Here is a 14,366-nt window from a genome sequence, read left to right as displayed (position 1 = left end):
CAAACGACGCTCCTTCGTGGTCTCAAAAGACTTAAGGAGGTCCTGTAGATCTTTATTGTTGGAAAGATCTAAGCCTCTGTGACGGAAGACTGATGCCAACATGCTTCTGTAACCCTTGATAGTGGGAGCTGAAAGAGATCGTTCTTTCCTCAGATATAAGAGAAAGTCAGCTATTTGAGTTACAGAGGTACTGGTCGAGGATACGGATACTGACTTGCACCAGTTTCGGAAGATTTCCCACTTCGATTGGTAGACTCTAAGGGTGGATGTTCTCCTTGCTCTAGCAATCGCTCTGGTTGCCTCCTTCGAAAAGCCTCTACTCTCGAGAGTCTTTCGATAGTCTGAAGGCAGTCAGACGAAGAGCGTGGAGGCCTTGGTGTACCTTCTTTACGCGTGGCTGACGTAGAAGGTCCACCCTTAGGGGAAGTGTTCTGGGAACGTCTACTAGCCATCGAAGTACCTCGGTGAGCCATTCTCTCGCGGGCCAGAGGGAAGCAACTAGCGTCAACCTTGTCCCTTCGTGAGAGGCGAACTTCTGCAGTACCTTGTTGACAATCTTGAACGGAGGGAATGCATATAGATCTAGATGTGACCAATCTAGTAGAAAGGCATCTATATGAACTGCTGCTGGGTCCGGGATTGGTGAGCAAAATATTGGGAGCCTCTTGGTCATCGAGGTTGCGAAGAGATCTATGGTTGGCTGGCCCCAGGTGGCCCAAAGTCTCTTGCATACATCCTTGTGGAGGGTCCATTCTGTTGGAATTATTTGTCCCTTCCGACTGAGACAATCTGCCATGACATTCAAGTTGCCTTGGATGAACCTCGTTACTAGTGAAATGTCTAGACCTTTTGACCAGGTGAGGAGGTCCCTTGCGATCTCGTACAATGTCAGAGAGTAGGTCCCTCCTTGCTTGGAGATGTACGCCAAAGCCGTGGTGTTGTCCGAGTTCACCTCCACCACTTTGCCTTGAAGGAGAGACCTGAAGCTTTTCCAGGTCAGACGTACTGCCAGTAGCTCCTTGCAGTTGAAATGCATTGTCCTTTGACTCGAGTTCCATAATCCCGAGCATTCCCTACCGTCTAATGTCGCACCCCAGCCTACGTCCGATGCGTCCGAGAAGAGAACGTGGTTGGGAGTCTGAACAGTCAGGGGAAGACCCTCTCTAAGGATGATATAGTCCTTTCACCAAGTCAGACAAGACTTTATCTTTCCGGAAACCGGGATCGAGACCGCTTCTAGCGTCTTGTCCTTTTTCCAGTGAAAAGCTAGATGGTATAGAAGAGGACGGAGGTGTAGTCTTCCTAGTGACACAAATTGATCCACGGATGACAGTGTCCCTACCAGACTCATCCACAGCCTGACTGGGCAGCGTTCCTTCTTCAGCATCTTCTGGATGGATAGCAGGGCTGGGGGTTGATTGTCTTGTTCAGCAACGTCCTCATCAGAGGGTTCCTCATCCGAAACTGATGAGGAAACGGCAACGGAGTGGGCAACGTCTGACTCGCTGAATCCGGTCGCACTGGTGGATGCGTGACGGAGCCGGACGCAATATCATGGCACTGCTGCACAGTCTGTGAACTGTCAACAACCATGGGTGCGCGAGGAAGTACAGCGTCAACCCGAAACTGTCTAGACTGTCTGGGTTGTGCAGTCAACCCCTACCGGGTTGCTGAGGTTGACGCACTGCGTCACAACAAGTCACCTCTGCTGGTTGTTGAACGTCTTCCTAGTGACACACTGAACGTCAACAACCACCTCCGAGCGTCGCTTAACGTCAACGTGCGACTGGCAACCCACACTGGGTCGCATCGGTGGAGGAACCACCTCAACTGGCAGACGCGAGTAGGATACCTCAGCGTCAACAGGGCGCACAACCAACCGGTTGGAAGGTTGTTGGCCAGAAGGTTCTTCTCCGCATTTAAGTCCTCTATCAAGGACACAAGCTTGGACTGCATGTCTTGCAGCAAAGCCCATTAGGGTCTACGGGAGCAGGTGTGGCAACAGACGGGGTTAGCGACTGAGGCGGAACCATTTACCATCCCTGGAAGCCTTGTTATGTGTGACATAATAGTACAGCAAAACTTCAAAGGCTCGACAAAAGTTGAGAAGTTGACCTGTAAACAACTTGGAGTGTCTCCTGGCTAGGCGCCAGGGCGAGTCTACCAGAATTGAGAAGTCTATCTGGGCAGAGGCATGAACTCCCAAGCCGAGAACTTCTCTCGTGTCCTATCAGACTCTCGCTCTATAAGCCAGTTTAAAAGAAGGGAAATTAAAGGCTGTATCCCTAAAACTCCTCCTGGTGCAAAAACCAGTCGCCTAGCCAACGTAACGCTCTCTAGGAGAGCGAGAGAGCACTAGCTTAACAACAACGGCTTCGAAGTAGCTAGGCCTAGTGTAAGTTCTGACGTTTAGGCGAACGAGGAGCAGCAGTTACAAGATCCGGACGAAGATCCTTAAAAAATCATCATGATTTAATTAAAGTCCATAGGAGGCTAAGCAGCTTAAGGCTCCTCTCCAAATGACAGAGTCCTCAAAGGAATATCAGTAGGAGGGAGAACAGCACTTTCTCATCTACAGGAACCTTGTCCGATAAAAGCTAGGTTATCTCAGTGAGTCTCTCACTGGTGCATTAGTAGCAGACCAGAAGGCAACGTCATGTAACTGCTTGACAGTCTGTGAACTGTCAACAACTGAACTGTCAACCACAACAGGTGCGTGAGGACATACAGCACTGGTGCATTAGTAGCAGACCAGAAGGCAACGTCATGTAACTGCTTGACAGTCTGTGAACTGTCAACAACTGAACTGTCAACCACAACAGGTGCGTGAGGACATACAGTGTTCACTCGAGACTGCTTTGACTGTCTATACTGAGCAGTCAAAACAACTCTAGAATGCGGAGGTTGACGCACCGCGTCAAAACAAAACAACTTAGGTTGTTGTTGTAACTCGCGAACGTCAACGGAGGGTTCCGTGCGTCGCTGAACGTCAACATGCGGCTGGCAGGGTACACTGCGCATGGGTGGCGGGACTCTCACAGCTGGAGTGCGGGAGAAGGTAGCCTCAGCGTCAACTGAACGCACAACCGTGGTTGGTTGTAGGCTAACGGGTGCAGCGTCAACCTTCTCCGCACGAAAGTCCTGCATTAAAGATGTTAACTGTGTCTGCATGGTCTGCAGCAAAGACCACTTAGGGTCTACAGTAGCAGGTGCGGCAACAGACGGTGTTACTGCCTGTTGCGGTACCGCTTTGCCTCTCTTAGGAGGTGAGCAGTCGTCGGAAGACTGCAGCGAGTCCGAACTGACCCAGTGGCTACAACTGGGCCGTTGGACTTGCGCGGAAGGGACCGACTTGCGCTTAATAAGCTGCGAGACCTTGGTCCATGGTTTCTTACGAGAAACCTCTTCCGCAGACGAGAAGTAAATGGGCTCTCTCGTCTTTGTGTGGGTGGGGCGATCTTGGGTAGATACGCCCGAAACCACGGAGGGAAACGTCTGTTCGTTGATCAAGGCCTGACGAACCCATAAGTTGTTCGACATTACTTCTCCCCTGGGCTTGGGAGCTTGCAAGAGGTCCCGGACTAGGTGAACGACAGGCACGAACAGACGAACCCTCGGACGCAACACTGTAACACTTTGCGCATATCACTTTATCACTTCGATTTTCTGTTTTGCACTTATTTCACTGAAATCAAAACTTTTACTGATTTCTACCTGAAACACGCAATTCTACCCTTCATTAAAAGGTAGTAATTGCGAAAACAGTCGTATAATGCAGCTCATTAATACTAGCAAAAACAGAAAACATATATAAAGATAAAGAATACAGTGGCTGGGAAAGAGACTAAACACTAGTTCAAATAAACTACGTTTACAATCTCTCACCGCACATAGCCTGGGGACAAGAATAAAACCCTAGAAACGTTTTACCTTCTTCCCCGTACAGCGACTAGGGAGGAGAGTAACACGAGAACAACGTTACCCGCTTGAACGGAACGTTTTTTCTCCTCTCTCTCCCTCCGTCTCTATCTCTCTCTCTCTTTCTCTCTTGATTTCGCACCTGAGAGAAGAGCCCAATTATATATCGTCAAAAAAACATGTTATTTGGCTAAAGGAAAAAACTGAAAGGTTTTCCAAATAAAAAGTTCCTTTAATTTAGAATTTAAACCATTTAAGCTAAGAAAGAATGAACGAAACGTCAGAATCGATTTACTCTTACTGCAAAGTGAAACCGTGATACACTCTCTCTCTATCATAACGATAGAGCGCATGTTGAACGTCCTGAACGTCAACAACTGCGTAGTCTAAAAAACTAAACGTTAGTTCATCTTTGAAAACAGTACGAGGACTATCAAAGAAATTCTTTCATAAAACATTAAATTTAAAAAGTTTTAAATTCTTTAAAGGCTAAATACGATGTAACGGGCTCAACGTTGATTAACTTCGGTTCCAAGTTAGGACCGCCTACTATCAGGAAAGGTCGCATATAAACAAAACATAAAAATTTATTTTTATATGTTTATAATAAATGGAAAGTTAATCGAAGAGGCCTAATAAAGGCGTAGAGATATAAAATATATAGATCTATAACGTGTTAAGCAAAATTACTAAAAACCTAAACACACTTCCGTCTAAGGGAAGGGTCGGCCATTTAAAAGTGAAAGAGAGTCCATACTCTCTTTGTCACCATAATTAAATCTATCCAAAACGAGTTCAAGTTTTGAGATGAAGATAAAACCCCTGCATAGCGAAAGCTCAAAACTAGAATAGTGTACTTCACCAAATAGTTGTGAAAACAAATCCAGTTAGTAACAGCGTATTAGTAGGTCTTGCCGGTAGCCCGACAGAGAGAAAATTGGTTCTTTGTTTGCTTGGAGTACTAAGTACCTGCTCGACAGATGGCGCTGTTGATGTACACCCCCACCTGCATAGCGATCGCTGGCGTATTTTGACCGTAGGTTTTTCTGTCGAGCAACAGAGTTGCAGCTATATGATCACCGGCTAAGTTTAATATTGAAAAAATAAATTTCATGTCATAATTGGTGGAATGATTTACAGTACTGTACTGCAATGATAAAATAAATGGAATTTTAATAAAAATTTCTTATTTCTATACTAAATTGAACCTCATATTGCTTCTCTGAAAGTTCAGATTAATCCACATTTACCAGTAAATTATTTTGTTTCTGAATTTTTCCATTTTCTTTTCCTTTAACAAACATATACCCTTAGTGAAGGAATGGAACATTATAGCGGTAGATGGCAAGAAGACCAGAACTGATGCACAAGAGTCTCTTTGTCCTTTCAGTTTCTCTGTCATTACGGCTTAGTCCAGATGTACTCCAAATTGTTTACTTAATATTGCACAATAAGATGTCCTCCCTTAGATTTGTTAATAATTATTGCTAGGAGTGTACAAGGGAACTGTTCCTGGCATTCTACAGAAAATCATTTACTTCCGGTCATAATTTGCATCAATCAAAATAGAAATAGAAGGGATACCAAGCAACCTACCTTCTGCTGATTGTTGTTTAAAGTAAGCAGCGGCCGTTTGCCATGAACACATGGCCATGTTACCACAGGCGCTGGTTGTGCATAAGCTTGCAACAACGTCCTTAGTGTGCCATTTTTTCTCAATTCATGATATCAAAGTACCCAAAACAGAGAAGGAATAGAGTAGCTATTCCCTGTCCGGGTACTAAAGCTGAAGGTCATCCCAGCTCTTCACACACCTGGCAAATGGCAAGAGGGTATGGACCCAGATGGGGCTGTGTCTCTTCAATCAACCTCAGCCCATGGCCCCTTCCCCGAGGAACCAGCATAACCAATGAAAGTGCACAGGCCAGCATGCTGACATAGATCTTCAACCAGCAACCAGGTACCAGGTACCAGGTCCTAGGGGTCTTGGGTATGGACCCGTGATCCCAGCCTGTGGAATCTGGTTACAGAGAAATGGTCTCAGAACAAGCTACCACTAGTTGTTGTCCTCCCTTAAAGACGAGTGGTATAATCAAGAGCCCTATTCTTGCAAATACAATTGGCTTTCCTGGCCTTCTTGGAAGAATGGACAAAGTCTGAATCAAAAAGGGAAGAGGAGTGGAAGGAGAAAGAGCTTCAAGAGAAGGAACAGCTGGAAGAGGAGCAAGAGCAGGAAGATGAAGAGAGAACTCGATTCTACCTCTTACCAACTTTCCCCTCAGATTCTACAATCAAAGAAATCATTAAAGCTACCATCAATGCTCCCCAAAAGGAAAAATAAAAAGGAGTTGCTCCAAATGATCAACATCATTGGGATTCATTGTCATGGGAGAAGTGATAGGCAAACTAAGTGGCACCCATAATACAAGTACAAGGGTTGGGGCCTCTGGTACAGTGTGGGAGCTACAGGCCCTTTTACTTCCACAGGGACAGGAAGCCTTCTTAGCTGCTTTACTTGCTTAGAAAGCACAACGGGCATCACCATTGGGGTTATTGACTCTACTGCTACGGAGATCACTGGTGGCATCATTGGGGTCAACTGGCATGGCAATGAGGAAATGGGGCAAAATATCCTTAGCTACTTGCTACCTCAAAGATGACATTGAGGGCCTACCTGCATGACCTAAGGATGGCCAAGCTTTCCTTAGATCACTCATCATCATCAATTTGCAAGGAATAACTTCCAGGACATGGTGGAGTGCAGTGATCACCTCACACACTACCAACACTGATAAAACTCCCTGATGTAGATCTTGAGTTCTACATGACCCTTGAGCATACTTCCAGGACCAAACCATAGTCTGAAGCTTCATTAAACTCAATGAGGAGAGCAGTCTCTCCCCTTATTTTCCCGGGCATTACCAAGAATGACGCCTGAGAGAACTTAGCCTCCTTATTCTATAAAGAATATGTCTTAATGGAAAGCCACAATCTACACTCGTGCACATGGGGATAATTGCAAACAATCATGGGCCTAAGACACACAGTACAGATCTATCAACGATTTAGCCAAGGCAGTCTCCATCCTTCACTTGCATGGAAATTCCTGCATTTCATCATTAACATGAAGCCAAATCAACCATTCAAACCAAAAAGTATGTATATATTCAACTGTTTTGGATAGGATGCAACAATATGAATGTATTCGTTGCATCTAAAGCCAAAAGGAAAGAGTTTTTGACAGGAGATGAGGTGGGGCTATTGGCCTGTGCTCACCACCTGTTATTAACTATCTCTTTAAAGATTTAAACGGCTGTTCAACCTCTTCACACTTTTGAATAAACGTAGGAACAAAACTAGATTAATTGAAAGCCATGAATGAGTACATTTTTAAAAGAAAAAAAGTATAATAACCTTCACAGACAAGAGAGAGTTCAGAGGACGGAGTTGCCAATTCTCACCCATACCATAAGGATTTTGACAATCGGAAAACCTTTCATTTTAATTAAATATTCAGTCATGTATTAGTAACAGCTGCTCAACCCATCTACATTTGTGTGTTGATTAATGTAGGCATAAGTGTTACTTTAATGAATCATATATCCCTTTTAAAGAATGTGATAAAACTCATTTACACATCTAATAACATATATCAAACACATCATCTATGAAAACCAATGAATATCACTTACCTAGTCCATGTTATTATGGCCAGAAAGGACATTTGCTGCACCAATGTACACCAGAGTCTTAATGGTCTGCAAAAGAAATGAGGTCTTGAATAAACAAAATAAATAGCAAAGAAATAAAATTCTGTTGTACTAGTTTCATTTAAAGGCAGTAATATTTTACCATTTAATAATCATTCTTGTGTTTTTCAGTAATTATATCCATGAACAATATACTGTATGTCTGGCTATTTCTCTCATCACTTGAACATGTATCTCCTGAACATCTGGTGGAAATCCCTCCTTGTACATTTTAATATCTCATTATTGCCAAAAGGAAATACTTTAATATCAGTGGTCTATCAATTATGTAAAGGGACTGTTTCCTTATGGGAGTATGAAGAGTAATTTTATCATAATAATTTGAAAATTTATCAATAATCATACAATTACATTCTACGGATGCATGAATTGAGGGAAAAATTCTTTTCTGAAAAATAATTTTTGCTGGGTAATTGATAATTTGGTTTCAATTTTTTCATAAATCTTGAAAAGCCAACGTCTTCATCAATGAAGCATGGTTAGCAGGCCACAGCTATATCAAAGCTTGTTTTCTTGGTTCATGGATTACAGATACTAAGGTCTAATGTCACCAAAAGGATATGGGCAAACATACAAATTAATCTTGCACTGTTTCCCAATTATGCAACTCTACATTTTTTACTTCACTTAACCCAATCCGCATTAGGCTAAGTATCTATTCTAAGTGGGTTTGCCATCTTTTTTAATGTATTCAGTAAGGTTAATTTCTTGAGACATTGATGGATTTTGTTTGGTTTATCCAGTCAATCTTTTGCCCTTTTTCTTATGATCTACTTCTTTTTCTTTAGGCTTTTGTCCTTACACCTGTCATATAATGACTAGAACCATAAGAGGGAATGGGCTCCTTGTGGCTATGCTACTGACCATACTGGATGCTAATTACACTGAGAATCCTATTAGCTCATATTTGTTTCATCAAATATGAATTCAGTTCTTAGATTAAAATACTTACACACAGACTGCGCACATACATAATAGGTGGAATTTCATATACAAATGGTGAGCATCCAAATTTACAGTAATATTTCATAACCTCTATACAGTATATTTCTTTTAAATTATTTATTTCATAAACTGTTTATATTATTTTTGAATAATTTAGATACTGTACTGTACTTCAGTGTACAAGTGGTGTTACTTTTTACACCTAACAATAGTGCAACGGTTAATAGAAATCCCTACCTAAAAAATCTGGAGTTGCTAATCTCATTGAACTAACAAAGTCAACTATTTCAAGCAACCATTGGTCAACCCACAATACTACCTGGAAAGAGGCCATGACGGTGGTTTCCCATGGCCATCGAATCCACAGCAGAGAAAGATGAACCTTTTGCCTTGGCCTCATTTAGGGAAGGCGAATCATCAGTGTACAAACCTATGGGACAACCTTCAGATGTGTCGCAAATCTTCTCTACTAGATGTAGAACCTTCTTTGTCAAATTAGTCGGATACAAGAGCTATCTAGATTGGGTAGATTTGAGCAAATTCTCAGGTTCCAAGACATAAGAATCCACCTGACCCAAGACCCCTCAATTCAGCTTCAACCATAAAGTCTGTAAAAGAACCTAAACCACAAGTAGCACCAAAGTGCTTTCCAATGGGCAAAAAACCTGGATGAAGATATCGCAATTTATTTCTTAGGTCATTGCACTCTTGAATAAGCTTAATTACCTCCAAACAGGGCATTTTAAATTGAAATTCTGACTTTAAGGGCAGAACACCTAAACGCTCCTCTGGGTTTTGAAACTCTCTGGGAGGAAATATTACTCGGAAACCCTCCTTTGAGATCATTCCTACCGACAAGAATATGACTGGTCCAGTCTCAGAACAAAAAAAAACAAGGGCCAGATGAAGGAACAAATCCCAAATTATCCTAAACCACATGTGCTGAACAATGACTCGGTGGACTTTTCCTGGACCTCCCTGGTCCTATCTTGGGTGGAGAGGGGGCTTGGGCACTGATCACATATATATGGACAGTCTCTAGGGCATTTTTCTGCTTGCTAGGACAATGCCATTGCCCCTTCTCTTTGCCATTCATGAGTAGCATTTAAATAGACAAATCAGGTAAAGACAAGTCTCATAGCTGCACAGGTGTGAATCCCTAAATGAGGGAGATATACCCAAACAATCAGAACCATATGGTGAGAGTCCATTGAAGTCTTCATCCCCTTATGCTTTCTTCCTGAGGACAAAGACCAAGGAGTAACAGAGGAGAAACAGTGGGTTGGGAAGGAAAGAAAGAACCTAATGTTCCTTCAGCATTAACGGGACTTTATTCCCACAAAAGCTTCTTAGCATTCTTTCTCTTCTGCCAAAGCTTTTACAGAGCACTTGACCATTGCCTATAATCATCACAATGGGTGCCTTGCACACAAGAATTCCCCTACCAAAGGTGTGAAGAGAAAGGAATTTAATAGACAAGACTGACATAAATCTCCCACACTCACCTTCTTTACCAAGAAACATTCCAAAAGCTTAACAGTAACCCATTGCAAATAACAACAGTCAAATCCAATAACCCATACAAAATGGAAGCATTAGTAAAGCATCGTAACATATAAATCTACTTTTGATACGGCCTAAGACAAAAATGACTCGACTTAACCTGGCCGCTGGGTGAAGCTACCTCAACCACCTGTTATTACCCAAATACCTTGTTAACAATTCAGTGACTGCTGAGGCATGCCCTAACAATACTGTACTCTTTATCAAAATGAAAAAAAAAAAATATTTGCAGAGGAACAAACTCAGAGAGTGAGGGAAAGAGTAGTAATTCACCATACGAAAATGAAGAAAGAATGTTGCGCATTTGTCTCAAGTAATGAGAGTTGAAAGTGAACTCTGTGCCGGAGCGATTACCTCATAGTCCAAGCCAGTCATTATCTTTATACTTTGATCTGAAAATCCATCAGCCGTTGGGTTTACCTCAAAGGGTCTGTTAACAGATCAGAACATATGGGTTCTTATGTGGAAAAAATAAAAAACTTGAGTGAAATGTAAGGGTTACTAACGTAAATGGAAACATAGTAGCCTAACCATGGCATCAGGTCTTGCCTGGCCCAGCAAGGTCAAACACCATAAATCTACAACATAAAAGAATGCCTCATAACCTAAATTGACCAAATATCAAAGTCAAATACATAGATACATTATAACCTTACTCAGCATCAGTAACCCTAAAAGTCATAATGTCAGATGTACTTCAACCAATTAATCCTAAACTAGGTTAACCTAAACTAAAATATGAAGTCCACCCTAACCAGAAGGGCTTTGTCCTCCTGAACCCATTACAGTACTCTAATCTAACCTAGAGCTCCTAAAATACACGACTGGAATTTAATAGGACTCCATCCTAACCTAACCTTCAAAAACATAATGTAACCTAGTGTTTCTTACTCCAACTGGTTCAGCATAAACTCGTTTAACATTACCGTTTGGGAACTAGATCTATTTGTCACAATTGCGATGGAAATTGTCAGATGTAACAAGGGAATCAATTATGAGTTTTATCAAGTATTAACATCAAAATGTTACAACTCCCTTTATCATTTCCAAAAGTAAAATGAAGCCTGAATGCCAAAAGAAAAACATGATCCCATAAGACTCTATGACAATAACAAATCCGGCTCCGAACAAAAATAAAAAATACAATAACATGCATATCTAAGTAATAAAATGTTTGGCAAGGAATAAATCATTTGTTAGAGATATCTTCATCACACAACTGATTATTAAAACTTGAAAAATATTCTGTAACAAATATGAAATGTGTCTAGCCTATGTAAGCTAAACATACATGAGGTAAAATTCCTGTATCCTATGAAAATCTCCATAGTCAATACAGTAACTATACTGTCTACAGTATATGTATCAGATATAGTCCTACCAGAAGGAATTTTTATTTCAAATACTAAGGTACACACAAAAACCATTACAAAAGTTCTGTAAGTACAGTAATCAGGATATTGGATGCATGTCAAATAACAAGAAAGCAAAATATCACACATTGCCCATAAAGAAACCAAAAAATATAATTCCCCCCCATAAAACCAATGTCGTTCACGATTGGCAAAGTGTAAAATTAGTGCCTGACCTGCAGTTGAAAATGCTGAGACTGGGCAAGTTGGTAAAACTATAGTATAGTACAATACTGCATCCATAATGAGAACAATAACAAGTGTTCCTGGTGAATTTATAGGTACTTTGAATGATTCTGTAGAAAATACTTGTAGGATATTTATATTTATCAAATTACTGTACAGACGATATAAAATTCTAGAAGTTAGACTGAAAAATCACATTTTGAAAGGGAAACAAACAAAATGGCACAACCTAACGTAAGGTTCCTAACCTAACAACCTAGAACTCATATCCTTACCTACTGGGCTAACCACCCTTGGACCACAACCAAGAGTTTACTTCCAGATCTACTTCCACTCTGAAACTTGGTTTTTCAGACTCGTCGCTTTCAAGAGCGGAGCTAGTATAAGTAAGGGACAAAGCTATTATACTGTAGTAGCTTTAGAGGTAAGATATTGAGCAAGAAAAAGTATCTAATTGTACAGAAAATGAGATATAGAATTCAGGAAAAGCAGCACAAGCGGTTATTCTATGAATTGTTCTTAGGAGCATCTCGTGTCATGAGAGATCAAAACAAAACTTAGTCAAATACAAATCGGTAGGAGTAAAATAGAAATATTTTACGAAAATAAGAATCTAAGTTATTAGTAATTATCGACTTAAGGTTATGGGTTTCAAAATAGAGGCTGTGATAAGATCTATTCAATTATGTCATTTCTAATATCCTTATCAATATTGAGCTATATCATAATAAACTGGCAGAGTCAAGATCAGCATATCATAGAGGGATAACAGAAAATAGTTAACCTAGGCTACCCTTGGCTGGGAGAACTAAAGAATATGCTTTTATGCACTACCCAAATGCAAGGTGAAACTTATGAATATGTGTAGACCTTATTCAAGAGAAACTACCAGCCTCAATTACAAAGAAGCATCGTTATGAATTACAGTACTCTGGGTAAGATAAGGTAATGTATGTATGATAGCGGCCACCTGTATGTATGATGACGGCCGGCTAAGAATACAGAAGTCTAAGGGGATTCCTAGTGAGCATTAGCCCCCGTTGGGTAAGTAGGTAACAATATGACTTGTAGGTTAGGATGGAGGAAGGTTAGGTTAGATGGAGAAGTTTGAATTAGGTGGTGTTCTTGTGTAATTGTTTTACAGATAAACATTTTACGAACGACTAGAAAATGGGAAGAAAATGCACACGGGAGGAACTGGCCACTGATATACAAAGGTTCCAAGGTAAGGTAAAGTTATAGGGTTAAATAGGACACAGCCACTCTGCAGCCTACGTTAGGTTAGGATGTTTACCTGTATGGCCTTTGCCTTACTATGTTCGTGAGACTAGGAAATACTTAACTTGGCGCTTCGGTTTATCAAATCCTAAAATCCTTTAATTCTGGCTACAACCAATGATAAATTTCACCCCCGTAACACTAAGACTGAAAAAAGGGTTTTTGCTCCGTCTGATGTTTACTCTGCTCAATACGGCCATTAATGTGATTGGTTGAATTTTAATGTTTGGGCTATTGAACTTGAATTTTGATATCAAACTACACTTAAATCCTTTAGCAACTGCATTCCATGTTGATATAAGCCTATTATATATTTATATTAAATTGTATGCCCAACTATTCTAAAATTCTAGACCTCGTTCCTCTCATAAGTTGAGATTACCTAGACACAAGAACAAGAATGCTTTCGACTGTCTAAAATTACAACGCCATCACCACGTCTACATACTAGGGATAAACTTCAAGGCACAATAAACGTATTTACTGCTTTATCTGATTACAGTAAGCCCATAATCTCGATAACAAACGGTTAATCCTCAGGGGGGCGTGACAATACCCCAGTCTTGGTTACCTACGCTATAAGCTAGGCCATTACTCATGTAGCCTAGATAAATTGCGTAACATCTATTCCTTCGTACATACACTTGAAATATACATTACCATGAGAATATTATAAAGGGGAGTGATAACTGGCTCTTCAGAATACAGCAGATACGAAGTACACTCTTGAAGAAGCTAAACAACACAGCGACCTTGGTTGTAAGACAAATCTTTTTCTCGAGCGAAAACTTTTATAAAAGTTAAGCCAATCTATTGCAAATTAGTTTAATTCCATCTAATGATTTCACAGTAAGGGACAGTATTTGGTGCTATTGTAACAATATACTTGTAAGTTCACGAAAATGCTGTAACTTGGTATAATCCGTTAATTTAGAGAGCACTGGTTTTAAGTATACGTCCGTTTTAATCTAGTTGATGCCTGCGAATGTTGTGTTGTTTCCAGCTGATCCAAATATGGATGTTCGTTTGTATTGGCCTTGGCTTATACTTCGATAAGATTAACTTGAATTAATTTTATAATTATATACGCTTGGAGAAGCTTTATACAATAGTAATTTTATTATTCATATACATTTCCTTTATTTTTTCAAACACCTGCTCAATACGATACCAAGTATATATCTTTTATGGCTGTTCGTTTATATTGGCCTTGGCTTATACTTCGATAAGATTAACTTGAATTAAATTTAGATCTACATACGCTTGGAAAAACTTTATTCTATAGTAATTTTAT

At 40.6% G+C, this 14,366-nt stretch overlaps 1 protein-coding gene across 4 annotated transcripts in view; it reads right to left on the bottom strand.

The window, feature by feature from the left end:
* Positions 1-14,065, bottom strand: part of LOC137617236 (serine/threonine-protein kinase 11-interacting protein-like) — a 108,258-nt gene extending 94,193 nt beyond the window's left edge. For all 4 annotated transcript variants that reach the window (XM_068347193.1, XM_068347190.1, XM_068347191.1 and 1 more), the window contains exons 1-2: positions 13,733-14,065; positions 7,611-7,676 (exon numbers count right to left, since the gene is read on the bottom strand). The gene's annotated coding sequence lies outside the window, so the exon portion shown is untranslated. The remainder of the gene's footprint in view (positions 1-7,610; positions 7,677-13,732) is intronic.
* Between the last annotated feature and the right edge of the window lie 301 nt (positions 14,066-14,366).

This window comes from Palaemon carinicauda, chromosome 23, assembly GCF_036898095.1.
Source record: "Palaemon carinicauda isolate YSFRI2023 chromosome 23, ASM3689809v2, whole genome shotgun sequence".
NCBI lineage: Eukaryota > Metazoa > Arthropoda > Malacostraca > Decapoda > Palaemonidae > Palaemon > Palaemon carinicauda.
The sequence above is the reverse complement of the archived record's forward strand: the minus strand, read 5'-3'. Positions and strand labels throughout refer to the sequence as shown.